This window comes from Bombus vancouverensis, chromosome 14 (genome assembly GCF_051014615.1).
Source record: "Bombus vancouverensis nearcticus chromosome 14, iyBomVanc1_principal, whole genome shotgun sequence".
In the NCBI taxonomy this organism is placed as follows: Eukaryota; Metazoa; Arthropoda; class Insecta; order Hymenoptera; family Apidae; genus Bombus; species Bombus vancouverensis.
In genome coordinates this window covers 1,102,486-1,122,324 of record NC_134924.1, presented here as the reverse complement: position 1 = coordinate 1,122,324, position 19,839 = coordinate 1,102,486, and the positions used below count along the sequence as shown (strand labels likewise).

Below are 19,839 nucleotides of genomic sequence, written 5' to 3'. Positions count from 1 at the left end.
GTAAATAAACGAACAGGACTCAGCGACACGGCGATGTTTTCAGATAATAAATGGTCCGTGGTATTTCGCGAACAGCCGGCGTTTCCTTATTCCGCCGATGCCACGCGTCCACTTGAAAAGAGGGCAATATCGTCGATGTTTAATACGAACACCGTGTCGTGACGTGTAATTAAATAGACAACTGCACGCCGCACCAACAGTATTTCCAATTAAATTTCGACGTTACGCCAGTCAGTCGAGGGAACGCTTAATCAATCGTCCAGCTTCGTATTAATTCTTGGCTTGAGTTGCATTCAATTTTGTTAGAAAGGAATTCCAACGGGGCCTGGAAGATGGATCGAATCGTGAATCGTTAGCTCTCGCCTTCTTCGCGGCTGCTAACTTGTTTCGTGGCTACCGGGGGCGAAAGTTTGAACTTTCGCATTGATTTGAAGAAAATTTTCATCTTCCTGCGTTTACAAAGATCAGCGTGCGATATATCCACGATACGTCGTGTAACCATTTGTCATGTCAAAACAATAGAGATTTGATTTTGGGTTAAATAGGTTCGATTATGATTTGCGAAGTGCACTATGGCTTAAACTACAATCTCATCCACCTTTTTGTATAACGAATATAAAGTCAGTTTTACGTTTCACACATGACAAATGCAATTTTACAAAATCCGACATATTGGCTTGCCATTTTTCCCACGGGATCGATAAAAGCTTCATCTTAATATTCCAGCCATGATTTCGTGCGTCAAGAATGATCCCCGTTCGATTTGTTTGCTAATTGCGCGTGACACTATTCCACTTCCAGGGAAAGCGTGCTGTTTGAATAATTGGCTGGATGTGTAACGAATATGACGGACAGTTTTCGTTTCCATTTTTATAGAACTAAATGAAAAAGAGTAGAAAAAATAGGATAGAGAATAGAAGAAAAAAGCATAGAGAAACAAAATACAAGCAGACTTCGTCGTGGTAGTTTCGTTGTATTTTTCTAATTGCGGCTCGGTATTCGATGCACGAGGGTGCAACGCCCTCGTATGTAGGTTATTCCATTGAGCTGCTTTTTCGGGCGTAATATCGATTCTCGAGTGGTAAGACGTCGATGCGTACCGTCGAACGTCGATACGGATTCGTGGGAATATGGTGTCTCGACTTTGGAATAGAATATTACACCCGTTGTGTCGCAGAGAAGAGAACTAGTCAGATTTCTCGTCGGCCAATATTAGCGTCCCTGTCGGAACGAACAGCTGTATAAATCCGACGTTTCGATATGTATCGATATCGGTTAAGCATAAACGTTGTTCATTGTATACGGAATTCATATGTATTCCTTTTGCATAATGTATATTTCCTATGTTTTGTACAAACGTATTTCCTTCGATTCAATTTTTCATAACGCCAAGGTTTGTCGTATATCGAAAAGATGATAAAGAAAGCAAAGTATTTGCGATGTTGGAGAGAATCGTTGTTCCTTTCATTTATTATTTCGGATAATATTCCTCGATCACAGATGCCTCGTGTTATTCTTGTAATACATATTATTCAGTTACATACTTGTTATCACAGGTGTGTTTATGTAAGAATTTATTCATAATAAAGGAATTACTTCTAGAACATCTAGAAATAATAAAGGCGTTATTAAATAACATCTTATTACTTCTACGGAATGGATCTCTATTTCTGAAATTTGTTCCAGTGAGTTTCTGGGAAAGTACGTTCTACCAATAGAATTATAAGGAACAATACGGCATTTAGCTCAGATTTACCCTTGAGAAGCTTTTACTAGCTTCATGCTAGTAAAATCCCTTATTGTTATTTGATATAGCCACATTACCATTCGGATTGTCAAATTAATCAGAATAACTAGTCCAATGTTAATACCGTTTCGTTATTTGGTAACCATGGAAATTTCATACGTGATATTGAATTTCGTTTCGTTCTTCCTGCTATCGTTTCAATCGAACAATTAATAGTCGAGGAAATTGTAGTTGTGCTGGTAAAATATAAATCGTGTCGTGAAATTGCCATTGCGTTTCTTCTGTTGGCTCGTTTTCCTGTCCATTAGTTACTATGGTTGACAAGGGAAAAATATAATTCGAAGACAAGAAACTGTACCGCTCGCGAAACGTTCGCGGTGGCAGAGGTTTTCTCTCTTCTTCTTCGCAGGATCCATCGATCAATGAAAGAAACTAATGACGAGCACCCACCGATCGATAAGCCAACTTCGTTTCTCATTCGCGTCGTAGAAGAAACGACTACGAGTTTTGTGCGCAAACTTTGCTAACTCGATCGGTCGAGACTAATAGAAACCCGATGCGTCTCGTGGATAAAGAACCGTCGTTTTCTCGAGAAATTAATGAACCTGCGACCGTAGGAGTTTGATATTTTCGTCGGATATTTCGTCGTTGACGTTGTAAAGCTGTTCGTCACACGACGCACGATGCGACATTGCAACGAGGATTCGGAATAAAAATAAAAATTCGCACGATCGCAGACCAGGTTCGCACGTTCACGGTCCACGTTCGCACGTTCGCAGGCACCTTCGCGCGTTCTCACGTTCCACGATGTGATATTTGAATACCGATTCGGGATAAAGATCAAGAAACGTATACAATGTGCAGCAAACTTGATATCAGGGGATCCGACATGATAGGAGTAACAGTCTCTTTATCAGATGTTTGGGGAATTATTGTTTACAATTATATTACATATTTACAGAATAATGGTGCCATTGAATAATAAGATGAAAATGGAGCGATGATTATTTCGATTTTTGTTTACTGCATGCGGCACTGTGCAACAACTGTGTCAGTTTCTGCTGTCAGTTTCAGTCGTAATTATCACTTCGTAAGTTATGAAATTAGATATTACGGGGTGTTTTGGTTGGAGTTATCGTTGTCGAGCAGTTGTACGGTGATATACGAGTCTGATCTAAATATATTGAAAGAGGATTAAAGGGGTAGTTTGCAGTTTGCCGTTGAAACGCGTACCACATACTTTTGGTGCAGACTTCAGAGTTTTAATAGAATAGTTGCTTGCTAACCTGTAGATTATTGTAGAGATCAGGGGTCAATATGTGGTATAATTTATAATTTATAAATTTTATTCAGTTAATAATTTGCAATTATTATAATAAATTATTATATTTATATAAATACATATTTTATTACATATAATCGTATTATTTATAATTTATATATATTTATATATAGTTATTTGTAATCTTCAAGTGCCAATTACACTTACAAAAATCTCACACTTTATTTCTTTCATTATTTATAAGACTGTTATCTGCTGTCTTCTCTTGGAAACACTATTTCCATCACTTGCTATTCCATGTCAAAGCGTTTAATGGGAATATATTATAACTTTTGCATATAATCTTTACAAGGAATAAACACATGAAACAGAATCACATCATCTTCACATACTAATTTTAATTAGCGACACAGAGAGAAATAGGCGTGCAAAATAAAGCTTACGATATTCTAACAACTTTCGCAAATAGATTTCGATAGAACGTATTTCGCTAAAATTTCACTGTAGCCTCGGTAAAATTAAATTTCATGTAAGGCATAAAACATTAGATACATTATCCATAAGTCAGGAAATTTGGAATTAACAGAGTTAAAAACAGTTGTTAAATACGGAAATCCAGTTGCATTGTCGAAATTCATCAAACTTTACCGTGGGAGCATAATAATTTACATTGTGCAAATAATTCGAAGCAAGTTTTAATCAAAACAAGGCTACGTTGCCTATTAAAAGAGCCGTAGAACGTTCCACGAAGCGGACTGTGATGATTATTAAATTACCTTCAACTGTACAGAATGATGTTCGCGTGTAATACAGTATCTACGTGGTAGAGGCGGAAATTCATTACCGACGGTTCGAACATGATACGCTGCGCCTTCGTCGAAGAATCAATTAACGAATGAATTCGAAACGATGTTTGAGATCCATTCGCGATGCAAAGCGAACAGGAATTAAACGACAGATCGATTCGGGCTTTCTGCGATTGTTCTTAAATAGAAACACGAACTTTTAATGAAACAAAATCAAACAAGAAAAACAAAAGAAGAAGAAGAAAAAAGAAAGGAGGATGCAACAAGAAATAAATGAAAAATTCACGATCTATGGAGCAACTTGTCTTTTCTCATCGTTCATCTTTTGCTCGAATTTCTCTGTATTTCATTGGTATATTGCTTTGCCGGCTAATTAACGCGATTCGAGAGTTTCATTTCTTCGAACATAGAACTTCTGAAACGTGGGCGAGCGTAGGAGGATGAAGAAGGATAGTTGGATGGAAATTTTCCCGTGAAAAGGAGAAAATTAAATGGTCCAGGCTTTCGACTGAATCTTCTTTGTGGTATGTTCACGAAAACCGTTCTGTATAGATGCGATCGATAGCTTCCATTGTACTTTCGGGCATACCAGGGATTTACATGTACAATCGGGACAAAAGTGACCATTATTTCTAAGTATTTCACTTAGCAAGTATGATTGTTATTCCAATTTCTTTAAATATGATTATATTATGATCAGAGACAAATTTCCAAACATTTATGACTCTCTTAGTCGCGTTATATCTTTCTCAGTATTATTCCACTTTCGAGCTAAGGTTCACTTCAATTTCTTTAAATGCAAATACCTTCACGATTTAAAACAAAATTTCAGAGATCTGGCTCAACTGAATTTCTTTGAATTAATTTCTTTCAACACACGTAAATTTCACGAGCAAAAATCGATTCCTCGAAGATTTACTTCTCAACGCAATTCGAAGGGTTTGTTTCTTTGGAACGTAGAACTTAAAACTACGTTTTACCTAACCCCAACCTAGAACGTAGAACGAGCATAGAAGAGGGTAGAAAATTTGCTCGTGAAAGGGAGAGAATTAAGTGGTCCAGGCGTTCAACTCTATCTTCTTCGTGGCATGTTCACGAAAACTGTTTTATATAGATAGGGGTCGACGGTTTCTAGTGTGCATTCGAGAACACGAGGGATTTATATGGCCTATGAAAAGCCTTAAAATTCGAGAGTCGAACGAGAATCGAGAACAGGGTGCTCCTGGGAACGATAGGAAAACTAGCGATCCGGCTCTCAGCTTGTACGATGATGGACCTTCTCGATGTTGGTATTAATTGAAAAAGAAGATGATGGACGCGTTAGAGAGTGCGAGCTGGAAAAAAGTCACCCCTTGCTGGGCGGATAATACGGCTCAGTCGAGCGACAGGGCCAATTAATTACTGTAGCCGTGGTATTATTGCAAATCCTTTTTCATTCCGATTGTTACAATCGATTCTTTCCTAAGTGTTATTACAGAAAGAGTTTCTTAGTTACTCCTCTTTTAAGGTTATTATTTATTTATTTACTTATTTATTATATTCACGGGGAAATCTATAATTTGCAATACGAAAGAGGAAAGATACAAAGAGAGGCAAGTAAGCGAGAAATCAATTGATAATTACAATTATTAGGAATTTAATAAATAACACTAGTTTTGACTAAGACGTATTTAACAAGAATAGAATTTAAATACCAATAATTAGTAATAAAAAAAAAGAACTTGATGCGGTATAATAGATTGTTGGTGTGTTTAAGTAAGCGAGATGGTTGCACGAAAGAATCAGTGGATGTACACTATTGGCATGTACTTGATATCATATGGTTGAAGCGGTTGAAATAATCGTACAATGATATTTTAACCGTACGATGATATTCAACTCGCAATAGTTCAGAATGACGTAAGTTTTTGGATGGAACATTAACTTTAAATTTCTCTATAATGTCAGAATAGGTTATTGGGCCATATAACGTTTTACGTACAAACGAAACATCAAATACCTTTCTTCTGTACTCTAAAGTCGTAAGATTAATATATATGGTTGGTATATGATCATGGTTATGACAGGTTACCATTATAGGGTCCTCTTTTTCTTCGGCAATAGGACGAAGAAATTTATGTTGAACTATTTTGTACTTGAATTGATATGTGTTATATATATTATAGAAACTTTTCGTATAAAACAGTCCGGATACATATGTAAACATTCTAAATAAAACTAAGAAATAAACATTTCAATTCGATCACTTCACATGTGTTTTACGCGCGGTTCTAAAACTTGCCGATTGCATTGCTCCATACAATAACGATCGCTCTTTTATTGCGCGTAAATAACGTTTCCCAAGGGTGATTCTTTTTTCCACACTGAATACAGCTATTCGGTTCTTTATTAGCCTCTTAAAACAAGTTGAAGTATATCGACCGTTTGTAACATTTCAAGTATCCCTTTTACGAGATTGATTGCGTATAGAATGCCATTTTTTAAACGACAATGTATATATCAGGTAATAAACGGCGATTTCTAGAGTCAATTTACAGTACGATTAATAATCGAAGAGATCAGCGAGAAAGCGGTATGTGTTAGAATACTATAAATTTATAGCAATTTAAAAATTGATTTGAAAATGTGTTTCTTTCTTTTAACCTTCGTCCGTCCCTCGTATCAATTTTGCATACTTTTCCTATAAAAGACTATTTTTCAAAAACAATTTTTCTGCAGCTTCTTAACTTGCACTTTTTTTTATTCCTTGCGATGAATGCAAAACCCTAATAAAATAATTTCCAAAATTATTGATTTATCTCTCCATATCATAGATCTTTTTGCCATTGTGTGAGATATCAAATGTGACCGAAAGGCGCATTAAGATGCGGACGGACAGGGATTAATGAATTTTTTTCAGAACTTTCGCTTCACCTTCCGTAGCTCTTCGTTAAAAGTGTCGGATCAATTACCAATTCGAAACATCCGCACCTACACCCTCGGACAGCTGCTTAACTGAGAATTATCTACATGGATCAGCGAGAAACTTGTATTTATATTACCAGTTAGATACACAAGAGTCTATAAAATTTTTACTCACCCTCGTTACTACAAAACTTGCCAAAATCTCCGGCAGAAAATTTAATTGTAACCTATAATACAAATATCAGCGATTTTTTACCCTGAATCTCGCCGACGGCGTTATTAACATTTAAGTATCGAAGAAATACTTTTCGCTCTTTTCCAACTACAGAATTCAAAATTACCGAATCTCGTTTAAACTCGAGATTAGAAAGTTTCAGATCGAAAGGTTTATCAGGGTTTTCTTTGCGCGTACCCCTGAAAATTGCCGGCTAGATTACGTCACGAGTCGAACAAGGGTTGTCCGTTTGGTTCACGTTGGCTGCAGTCTCGCGCGACTTCCTCGAGCAGTTCAATTACGAGGAACGTAAAGGCGAGCAGACACGATGGTTTGAACGCTCGCGAGACGATCGCCTGGAAGACGATTCGAAACTTGAATTTTCGACCCGAGGATAAAGCAATAAACCCCTCGATAACATGGCGGGACTGCCTTGGCGGGGCTATGAAAGCCTTTGCCATGTCGCAGCTTGTTGAAAGTGGATTATAAACAAAGGATTCGAATCAGGAGACACGCTATAACTAGCCAGACGTTGTCTGGTTTCCGTCGCGTAAACCGTGTATTAGTGGACGATGAGACGCTTCGAAGTGTGTACGTTACTTGACGAATTGAAATGTGACTGTGGTCGTTCGTAATCGTTCAAGAAATGTCAAGTATTATTAAACGATTAAAGTAATTCAAGAAGTAGAGAAGATCAATTAAAATTTCGCATAATTGAGCATGTCCGAGAAGAGAGATATTTGTTGAGAAAAAGAGAGCATATTAGAAGAAAAAAATCGATTTAGTAGCACGTAGATTATATAAATGTGCAATAAAATACACGAGGAATATTTATAAGGTCGATTTTAAAGCGGTGATAAATGTTTGTACATAAAAATGAGGCTTATTTCATAAGTCATAAACAACTGTATTTCATATTACAATAGATATCAATGAATCAGCTGAAACTACTCTGATACAATAACCGGAACTTTATCCATATTCTGTGTCATTTGTTTTCGTCTGTGGATTTTAGAGTAAGAAACATGAATTGGATAAAGCGAAAGGTTCAGCTGATTCCCTGATGCCAGTATACATATCCCTAACATAAAATAAAATTGTTTGTACCTTGGAAAATAAACATTGAACGAAATTTTCATGCACGAACCTTTCATTGTTTTAATGCCTAGAACGAATCCATCATTAGAACGTATAATTTCAACACAAATCGCATTTTTGCAAAGAACTCAAATCCAGGAACACGATCTAACCAGCAAGATATCGCCCGATTTCGCTTAAACCGCGTATTATTGAACGATAAAACGTTTCGAAACGTGTACGAATGCAATGGACGAACGAAGCACGTTTGAACGTCGTTTGCAGCAGTTGCCAGGCGTTTAGAGATGCCGTAAACCAGGATTACTCTGTGCGTACAGACTAATTTTGAGGCCGGTTGGTTGATCTGTTTTTCGTGAATATACCTCGGATAATAAATAGCATTGCGCGAGAATGATGTCGAAATTAATGCAGTATGCGCACGATGAATAACTACCGCGTCGATAGCGATTAGATGAGTGTGTATTTTGATATAATGCGTATTGTTGCGAGACGGTGAGAGGATTTCCAATGAATGAATATTGTATTCTTGATGAAAATTCTCTGTTATGTATTGTACAAATTTGGGCTGATTGCTTGAACAATCGTCGGACTATATGATGTAGAGATGAGGATCGTCTAATTGGAACTGTATCACGTAGAGGAGGATCGAAAATGATAATTTTGTCAGTGATGTAGTTATTCATGGAGTCACGAACAAGATTTCGATTAATCCTTTCAATAGGAATTGCTTTCATTTATGTTTTTTACGTATCATTTATTATATGTGGTTCGCATATATTCATTAGTAGGCAGTGTAAAGTAGAAAGATACGTTTATGGTCAGACTAGGATTTTAGCCTCTTTACAAAAATTAGAAACATATAATACAAAGGCAACTTTCGAAACTACGCTTTTCAACGTTTATGCACGTTTTACAAACGTTTAGCAAATTTCATTGATCGTAGCAAATGGACCTGGCATGTGGCGGAAAAGTTCTATTGCTGTGGTCTGTGTGTATCTGTATATTTAGAAGGGACAGTCCCTTTATAGTCACGCATCCAATAAATTCATGCAGTCCATTTTGTAATCAATCTGTCTCCTGCAGCTCCTTTCCTCCCTCAAACTGCATACAACCGCGAGTGTTTAGGCGCGTAGGTTGTATGTGTTCATAGATGTAGGCATTCATAGAATTGAAACGTCTAAATGCAACAATTTTATTGCGTAGGCAGTCGAGATTAATTTCTGTTCAAACGAAAACATTTTTGACACTAGAAATATGAAAATCGTGAAAATGTTTACCTTTGCGTTAACCAAATTAATGATGCCTTTTACTGAGATACGCACATAGGAATATGATTATAATTGAAGAACGTAATAAGCATATTTGCATTAATTTTTTATTTTAACATCGCTTTATGTCTAAACCTGTGATTATGATTAAACACGTAAGTACAATATGCAGTTAAGTTTTACATGACATAAAATTTTATGGTAAATGTTTAAATACTTTCGCGAGTATACATCCCATTATATAAATAACATCCCATATGTTTTCAGTACCTAATTGCAAAGACAAGAAATCTCCGTCCATGAATTCGACATTTTGACCGATTCAGTAATTCCAGTATTAATCATAATCATTCGCGTAGTATATTTAGTTGCACTTTAAAAGTTGGTAATTCCTAGTAGTATTTCACTAGGTTGCATAAACGGTTCATTTAATACCACGTATCAGTGACAAATACAAATGAGAACGAAGGCGTGAAACTCCGGACGGTGCAGCAAGGAATTCGGACGCTCTCTATGAATATTTACGACTCGGCGAGTGCTTGCATATTTTTGTATATCTCTGGCAACAATCACCAAAAGCTTCTCCGTTTTAGCCTGGTTGTCCCTCTTATTCTAATTTTCCGTGCAGGTTAAAGGTAACGATTCAAATGATAACGAAGAGCGCCACGGCTCTTTATGCAATAATATTTCCCCGCGGACGGAATTTTAATAGGCGAGTTTTCTTTATTTATAACGCGACCTACTTCGATTTATGACGGCGGCTCTGGGATCGCTCATCTTGGCCATTAGCATCAGGTAATTAGACGCCTGGTTTCCAGTTTACAACACAACGAGTAGGTAAACGCGTTTATACGCGACGTTGCCACGGTTTAATGGAGCGACATTATACAAATGCGTCTTATCTCTCGTTCAGAAAAATTAGACTAAAATTTGCGACCGTTCAACGTCACGAAGATATTCCTCTTCAGGGAAATCTAACAGACTTCGCGTTCGTTTATTCGTTAATAATTAACCATTATAGTAAAATGTAGCGGAAGGAACTGATACAGTATAACAATCGAGCTTTATTTCAATATCATTATCAGCAAACGAGGTTGACATTTTTGTTTATGGTCATTGTTCTATATTCGTCAATATCAATAGGGCGTTTAAAGTGGAAAGATACGTTTATAGCCAGACTATGATTTTTGTCGATTTATGAAGATTGCCATAACGCAAAGAAATATCAATAGGATACTACAGAAATGTTTAGAAATTTACGTATAATTAAGAAATGGAAACCTCGTCCGTAACAGACATTTAAGAAAACTTTTTTAAATATTGCTCTTTTATATTATTTGTTTTATTGAAAAATAAAAAAATATGACCATTTCTCTTTAACCCGAATAAATTCGTTCCTAAAGAGGTAAATTGTAATTTTCTACGCTTATATACTGTATAAAAAAATAGAAGAAATAATTCCAATTATGAATTTCATCTTCCACCATCTTTAATAATACATGGAATTAAAAAGAGCGGTATCCAACGAAATAAAGATAGAAGTCCAATGGATCGGTTCAGTGGAATCGAAGGAAAATCACGCGAATTTTCAATCGTCCTCGTCATTCTGCGGATAGCGTAATTGATTGCGACATTATTTCCGATAGTATCCCGGCGGTATCCTTGCAGTAGAGTCGCTTAGTGTATATCCCCAGTGTTCCCAGGGGAATTCAACCCTCTCGTTATAATTAGAGACGATATTTAATGAAACTCAACGGAAGTCGATCGCGCAGCCAACGCATGAAAACGGTTTTAATTAGTCCCGCGAACTGAAACGCAGCTCGCTTAATTTTGTCCTCCACTTAACATCAAAATTGAGCAACGATCCTGACTTCCTGCGTCAGTTGGCCCGCTCATTAAGAGGATCCAGCTCGCGGGCTTCTTTGTCTTCAGCGTCGTCTTCCGAGACACGATGTTGTTATCTAGCGAAATTTGAAGCTTTTTCTTATCCCTTTGTGTTTCCTTTCTCGCAAGAGAAGCTCGGCAGTTCGAAAATTCGAAAAAAATTTGAAACTTTGCATAAATAAAGTACATGCGCTGCTAGTAACGGAACGATTCTTTTTCTGCCGGGAAACGGTCTTAGGGGTGAAAGCAGTCCCAAAGAAATTTCGACTTCTCATGTTATCGTAAATATTTAAGGAACTATATGAGATACAGAAAAAGAAGTTAAATTAAAAGTTGTAGTGTTCTTTATGATCTTCATCGGGAATGTGAGAAATTTAGAGAAACAACTTTTTAAAATTTACCCTGTGTTACCTTTCCCCAAGTTTTATTTTTTACTGTTACACAATCTTCGAAAAGTTCTTTATAAACATATAAATATTACGGTTTGTACGGTTTGAATCGTAGGAAGTTTAATATGTAAATAAAGATTTTATAAAAAGATGTTAGAAAATATTAAAAACATTGCTACAAATGCCTTTTCTTGTAAATATAAGAAATTACGTATATAATTTAATATTATAAGCTCACGATCAGTATTACACCTGTCGATCTTGTGTGTTTAAAAATTTTGTTGTTTCAAATCATTTATATATTTGTGAAGAACTCTTCAAACACTATACGTATAATAGAAAAAAACTAAAACTTTAAGAAACGACGGTTGGTGGAATAAATTTTGAAAAAATATTTGTTTTTGACAATTTCTCACATTCCCGATATAGATCATAAAGAACATTACAATTTTTAACTTAACTTCTTTCCTGCATTTTATATAGTTTCTTAAATATTTACAAGACTGTAGTTTCCAATAGGAAACAAAAAATTTTTCGTTATTAACATCACGGAATCTACATTTTTGCAAAGCTTCAATATTTTTTGAATTACCAAGTTATCAAACTTCCCCTTTTCAGTTAATTTGATTTCTACCGCATTAAAAATATCTTTCGACGATTGTCATTATATCAATGTTTCTTTAGTGATTTAAATTATTATTGAGCCTTTTGGTACGGCACGTTCTTCGCTTTTAGGTTCTTTAGAAATATTGTGAGCGATTAATTTAAAGATAATCTTCGAAAGCAGAGGTCTGATTGTTCGATTATCTTGAACGAGAAGGGGCCAACTTTGATCATTAAATTTTTTCCAATAGCTGTGGGATATAAGAAAATGTTGTGTCATGGTTTAAGTAATGACGGAACTTTTCTAGCATTTTTCAAGAGCACAGTCGGTTTGCGATTTACGGTTACTTCGACAAGTTTGTACTTCACAGTTAGTTTAATATTATACAATAAGAAAATGTTACTTGTATTTTCAAGATAAAGGACAATTTTCAACTTTCTCAGCAGTTTCCCCAATTACACAAATTGATTAATTCTACGGTCTCTAAGTTTCTCAGTTTTGATATCAAAGTTACGCTATTGGAGTTCAACTTTTCAGAAATCAAACGATTTATTTTGATTGATTAGTTTGCCTTCTGTACGATTCATATGTACGCATCTATAATATACGTGAGCGTTTGTAAGGTCAAAATTTTCATTAAGTTTGCCGTGTTGAAAAAATCCGTATGAAAAATGTAACTTGAATTGTACCCTTGGTTATCCTTGCGAGTAATCCACGTTAGCGAAACTACTCGTGTGACACGGTCAACATTGACGGATTTATCGGAAAGACTTTTGGATGAAAACAGTCTAGCTCAACGATTACGTGAGAAAATCGCAAACTTTGCCTTCGCTGTCGTGAGATTTCAATATTTCAAGGGTGTCTAGGATTCGCTTTTTTTTTGTAATTTTTATGATAGTTTAAAATATTTGTTTGAGAAAAATACGCGAAAGGACTCCATTTTTGAAACATTGAACGAATTGTCAATTTACGAAAAACGTACGTTATTATTTCGTATCTAATCTAATATTTTAACTTCATATCAATTTTTGTCAAATAATAGAGTGAATTTACTTTCAATTTTTCCACCATATATCTTATTTACATCTTATCTAGAATTTGTGACAAAATTCCATCATAGGTAATGCGCAAATCCCCTAAACAGCGAGTTGTACTGTACAACGCTCGTAATACTCGGGACGTGGCTTTCCGGACGATTTTCTACCATTCACATCCCCTGCATACTACCTCTCCTATTATTCTATTCAGCCTCGTTGCATATTACAGATCATTTATATGCATATATGGAGCCACAGCAGCGTACTGGCTTGCACAAGCTTTCCACCTCTAAAAACCGGCCACTGTTATTCTCGTTTTCATTATAACGTTTGCTACCGAACACTTAACGCCACTATCCCCATATTCATTGCAAAGTCTGGCACTCACCCAAGCGAAACATTAGGGTTAACGACTCAAGATAGAGGCATTGTCGCTTGATCTAACGATCAAAGAACGAGTACACCTTTTTCCGTCTCGTGTAATTACTAAAAAATTCTAGATATCATCTTTCGAATCGCCCTTAAAACACAACGCAAAAATTGATGCAGACGTAACATGCATTTCTTTTCTTTCAAACGTCTCGTTTCTACACTTTGAAATTGAAACACTTTTATCTTCTCCTTCTTGAAATTGCTACTTGGAAATTATGTAATTAGACCAACAAGAATATTTTTATTTATACTAATTCACGAAGGTATATATACACTTACCTTAGAAAACCTTTATGTCCATATCGTATGAGTTATATAAACCATTTTGAATATCTTCTTTCATTATAATGTTTCCTGCTGTGCAACTAGCCTCATAATTCCCATATTTACCGCAAAGTCTGGCTGCTAGCCAAGCGAAACGTGGAGGCTAACGACTTATTCTAAAGGCATTCTAGAAACATTGTCGCTAGATTTACCGAGTAAGGAACGAGTATCGTACCTAGCCTAGTACGAACATACAGACTGATGCCTTCCCTAGAGATTCGAAGAGGAGAAAATTATCGATCACGTCATGTGTGAAGTTTTGCGGAATTTGAAGATTCAAAATTTATAGGATGCCTGTACTATAATATACAAAAAGTTATAAAATATCCAAAGTGAGTCATAATTTTCAATAGGCGACACGAATTACTATGTAAGTTCCATTTCTTCAGACTTTTTCATAGAAAACAAAACTTCTAAAATATACAATGTAGCAAGCCATTATCACCTTTGATGTCGCAATAATGTCCGACCAGCGGAAAAGAAGCTTTTTGTAGCGTCTCACCCTGTATAATAGCTAAAAAATTCGAGCAATCATCCTTGGAATCGCCTTCGAAACGCGCGGCTCCAAAGGTTAACTCGTTCACTGTCGCGTAAGCGTGAAATACGTCCGGTCGTTGGCTCTCGGGTAATTAGTCGATGCGACCTTTTACACCAGCGTGAAAAATAAGACGCCTATGGATTAATTGCGAACGTTGGAGCGATGGTAAGCGATAGTAAGCGATGGTATTTAGCCCGGAAGGACGAGAGAAGGAAGAGAGGTCGACGTGTCGGCGAAGCTAACGTTGCAGCATGGTTAACGATATAACAGTCGAGCAACTTTATAATGGGATACAGAAAGCTATAGCGCGGTGTTGTTGGGTGGCCACGTATCTACAGCTCGGGGCCACCACAACCAACAAATGAGACTCGTCGTGGTGATGCAAGTATTTTCCGATAGTTTATCCGCTGTGTATCGCACGATGGAAGGAGAGAGACCATGGAGGATTGCAAATTGTAGGCTAGAACGAAACGAGAATCGGAATAAGAGAATGGACACGAAGGAACACAAAAAACAAAGAGGGAACGGAAAGGGCAAGGAAAATAAATATTGTGCTTTATCTGGTGTCTGTATATATACCCGTTTATTTTCATTGTTCCACTTTAATTGTATAATTGCTGTCGATATAAGACCACGTAAGAAAGTTTCATTTTTCGAATTGCGACACTATACCATAAGTAGCAAATTGTACTTGGCTATCTATTGTTCAACATAATGTAAACACTTGTGTATATAGTATATAGTAATTAATTTATTGCTATACGGTGTATAATATACGTACTGCCGATTATCCACCCTTGATTTATCATATTTTTGTTGGGATGAAAACGATCGACCAACAGAAAAATCATTGATACACTCCTTGGTCATTAGTTTTCGCCTGATTAAATGTACTTTTTATAGATATACACACGCGTACTCTTTATGATCAGTCGATAAATAATTAGTATATATTTTTGAATTAACTGATTATTCGTTTACCTGACCAGAGGTTCGGTCCCATAAAGAACGGTTAAGCTACAATCTATAGTACTTATAATTAATTATATATAATAATTTACATATAATAAATAATATTAGTGTATTGTAATTTGTTACTATGCATCACCAATACATGTCAATACATACATACATAGATATAATATGTATACATACAATAACAATACAAAACATATAATACAAACAATCCGTATATATGATACAAAATCCATCACAGATTTATTGCCATTGGAAAGGTGTTTTTCGACAATTTGTCCAGTGTGTATCGTACGATGAATCGAGGGACACGACGGAAGGGTAGAAACTACTAAAAATACCGAGTTGGGTCGAGAGTCGAATAAGAGGATAGACACGAAAGAACAGAAACGAAAAGGAAAATGAAAAAAAAAGAAGCGGGAAAGAGAGAGGTGAGTAGGCATAAAAAGTAAGACAGACTGAGGAGATGTCCAAGGCCTGGAGCGGTTTGCTTCCAACGAGGCAGCCGAAACGGGAACGTAGAGCAGACGTTGACTCGTCAGGGATGGATTCCAGGGGTTGAAGGAGAAGATGGAGAAATTCGGATTGGGGAAAACGGTGAGGATTTTTCGTGAAAGTGAGAAGTAGCTAGGGATGCGAACGAAATTGGAAAATGCAGACGGGTCGAGGTTGGCGCTTGCATCGGCTGCAATAAAAGGGCTGTTTCATACCACGCTACGTGTATTGTGATACGCGTATACGATACGTGTCCGACAATATGGTACTCATGCGCTATAGTGATGTAAGCTGCGGTTATTTGTAACCAGAACAATTACAAATTAATACTTTTTCGTCGTTCCGAATCAAACTCAATAATCCAAGTAATTTACCTTGTATCAATTGCTGAAATCTGATTATGACCAATTTTGAAGCGATCGATATTAAAAAAAAAAAACAGATTATTTCAGTCGTTATTGGTAGCGCGATAGAAATTTGATCGAAACTTTCTTTTTAAAATTTTGTTGACCAGTAAGCATCGCGGAAGGTGAAAAATTTGTTTCGTTACCTACTTCTGTACAACAAGCGCTTGTAGTTATCTTGTACCGTGTTTCTGACTCGATGTAATCTTCAAATTTCACAATACGGCGAGGAAACAAAAGCGGCGATAGATTCACGGACACGTAGTTGCGAAAGTATAACAGTGGGACGATAGAGGTGCAGGTTCAAATTCACGGTTCAACAGAGTGTTTAATTGGGCTACAATGAATCACAAAGTTTGTTCGATCGCGGTTTCGCGTTGCATGCAAACCGGTCCCAATTCGCCGCCATCCATTCGACTGGTTATCGATTCGGGCACCGAGTCTTTGCGGCCGATTGCAAAGATATACGAGTCCGACTTCGTATTAAGCTTAGATACCTTATCCGTATCCGATGGAATTCATTAATCTTGATCTTTCCGTTGATAATAGCGAATCCACTCTCTTCTCTGCCATTTTAACGAGATTTACTTCGTCATGGTGCACCGTGCGCCGCGATATGTGTATAGTGTATTGTTTTTACGCTGCTGTGGAATGGATACAGTTAACCCATTAGAAGTAAACGTTCTACCGAGGCAATGTTTCATTCGCAATTTCGTTCCAGATAATTTATATTACTGAGTTCTGTTTTTTTAACATTGTGTTCGTAAAAGGTGCTTTCAGAATTTGTATTTTCGCAATTAGTAAAATTACGTAGGTGTTTCTAATTGCGAAGCTCATAAATATTAGAAAGTTACCGTAAAAGGAACGGAGCATAGATTATTTAACAAGACTTTAATTTTGTTTCTATAGATCTTATATACTGCATACTCTCTTCTCGAAAAAGTTTCTCGCTACTTCTCGCTATCATCTGGGTCCTGCCATTCTGTCAATTTTTTCTTTAAAGAAATTTTGTAGACTGTAAAGTATCTACTATTTTAATACATTTGAAGTGAATTTTATTATACGTGTTGATTTATTAAAGAAACGAGTGATAAAATTGTAATAGTCAGTGTATATTAAAATCAATTTAAATACAAGTACAGAGATAGTATATGCCGGTCGTAATCGTCGCTCGCTCAATACTACTTTTCAAATCTACGCTCGCTATTCGACTGTCTGACTCGCTATAAGTATTCGCTATAATGATTCGCTATAATGATTCGCTATAATAATTCGCTATAATGACGCGAAGAGAGAGCATGTTCGTCTATTTGTATCGACCAATGGTATTATAAAAAGTTCGAATGCAATTCCGGTTGATGATTACAAATAACGGCGATAATGTTTTGTCCGGAGTTCGTTTACCTTTGAACCTAGCAAACCAAAACAACGTTGGCACTCCAAGATACAACAATATGAATCTCTCCGATTCGAATCTTCCGTTGATTCACGTGCCGCTATACATTTTTTTACCTCGTTAACACAATACGTAAATTACTTTGCTTACATTCTTCAATAATATTTCAATTAAAATTCTTATTTGTACAGGGTGGTTGGTAACTAGTGGTACAAGCGGAAAGGGGGTGATTCTACGCGAAAAAAAGTCGAAAATATAGAATAAAAATTTTTTTTTATTTTTTTTTAATTTTTCCATCGAGACAACGATCTACAGTGAGATCCGTTATAACGAAAACGTTTCTCGAAAACAAAGCTTCAAACGAAAAATTTTTATTCTATATTTTCGACTTCTTCTTTCGCGTAGAATCACCCCCTTTCCGCTTGTACCACCAGTTACCAACCACCCTGTATATAAAATTTCATAAATTTACCATTCAGTCCTTAGTGCAACAATGCTTCGAACATGGTGACAATTCGTCCAGTTGATTATCGGATACGCGTTCTATATATTTCTGTTGCTCGCCGAAATACATATTCTATCAATGAGTCAATGTTCCAATTACATCATTTAATCGCTGCGTTTAGTTTCGATTTTCGCGTTCATTGCGTCGTGCGCGTTTCTGAAACTCTTTCTAATCTCCGTCGAAAGAGCTAAAACCGTGTATTTGTTCTTTGTCGTTGAGAATCCTTTTAGTATCCTTCACAATATGAATTACGTTCGGAGGAAGAACAAAAAAGAAAAGAAAAAGAGGACGAAACAGAATACGAGTATACTTTGTATGGAAGACCGAGAACGAAGTCCCAGAGTAGTTCCTTGTTTGTAATACAAACGTATGAATATCACCACGCGGTTGTGAAATACGCTTGCTTGTTGCATGAAGGAAACCGTACAAAACGTATTTATACGCCGCTACAGAACAATCGCAATAATCCCAGTGCACGTGTCTCTTTTCTCGTACCGTATACAATTTCGAACAGAAATATGCGCACGTCGTTACGATCCCCCTTACAGGAAAGTTGAAAAGAGCAGCTAGCCAGATACGTGTGGCCTTACTTATCTTTGTTAATTCGAAATCGTTTGTACTATAAAAGTTTCGAGGACTGAACTGCATCGGATCTTTTTGTTCGTATCAGAAGCAACAATTCGGGTTTCCTGCTTGCATGCTCAAGTTCAAAAAATCACTTCTTTTTTTCTTTCTTAACGTTACAGTGTAATTTTTCCTTCTGCGGATAAAATTACCGTGTCGTAATGGAAAAGGGAGATAGAGGAGCGGGAAAGAAGAGACAGGAAAATTATGATTCGCCGTGTTGAATTTTGCTAGAGTTGTGATTTTCGTACTTTAATTTTATGGATGTGTAAATATTCTTGCGACAATCTGATCTTTTATCAAAGGTGACTGTAGTCGTCTAATGTTCAGCGATCGCTATACGCCGAAGATGATTCTAGACGTACAAAGTACAGAGTTCTTGTATACTGGATTAGAGTCATCGAACGTTGAGACTTACGTAGGAATTTATTGAAATGACTGATTATTTCGAAATTTCTATTCTATTTGAAGATTTCATTACATATTCTCATGCCGGTCCCGTACGGCTATCTGACCGAACAAGTTGCCATTAAAGGGGTATTCTAGTCTAGAGGCATGAATTTCGGGCGATTTTTGAAGCTCTGAACAAACGAAACAAAAAATATTTTTGCTATCCTTTTTTTTAGCATCTGTTTATTGATATTTTAAGATTACGTAAAAAATTCACCGAAAAAAACTAAAAATGTACAAGTTATGAACTGGGAAAGTGGGTGGTGTCAAAAAAAAGGATGTCCTGGCGTGCAAGATTTCAACCCTTCTGGTCATCTGAAACAAAAAATCCGAGCGGATTCTTAATTAACATAGATGCCACTATAGCATGAACCTTGGAAAAGTCAAAACAACATTTTTTCACAAACTGGCGGCCGTTTGAAGGAAAGTTTCTCGTTTCGCATGTTTTTTTTAACAATTCCGA

At 36.5% G+C, this 19,839-nt stretch overlaps 1 protein-coding gene across 5 annotated transcripts in view; it reads left to right on the top strand.

The window, feature by feature from the left end:
- The window catches only part of LOC117158163 (pikachurin), a 262,596-nt gene that overhangs the window by 13,297 nt on the left and 229,460 nt on the right, over nucleotides 1–19,839 (top strand). The window lies entirely within an intron of this gene.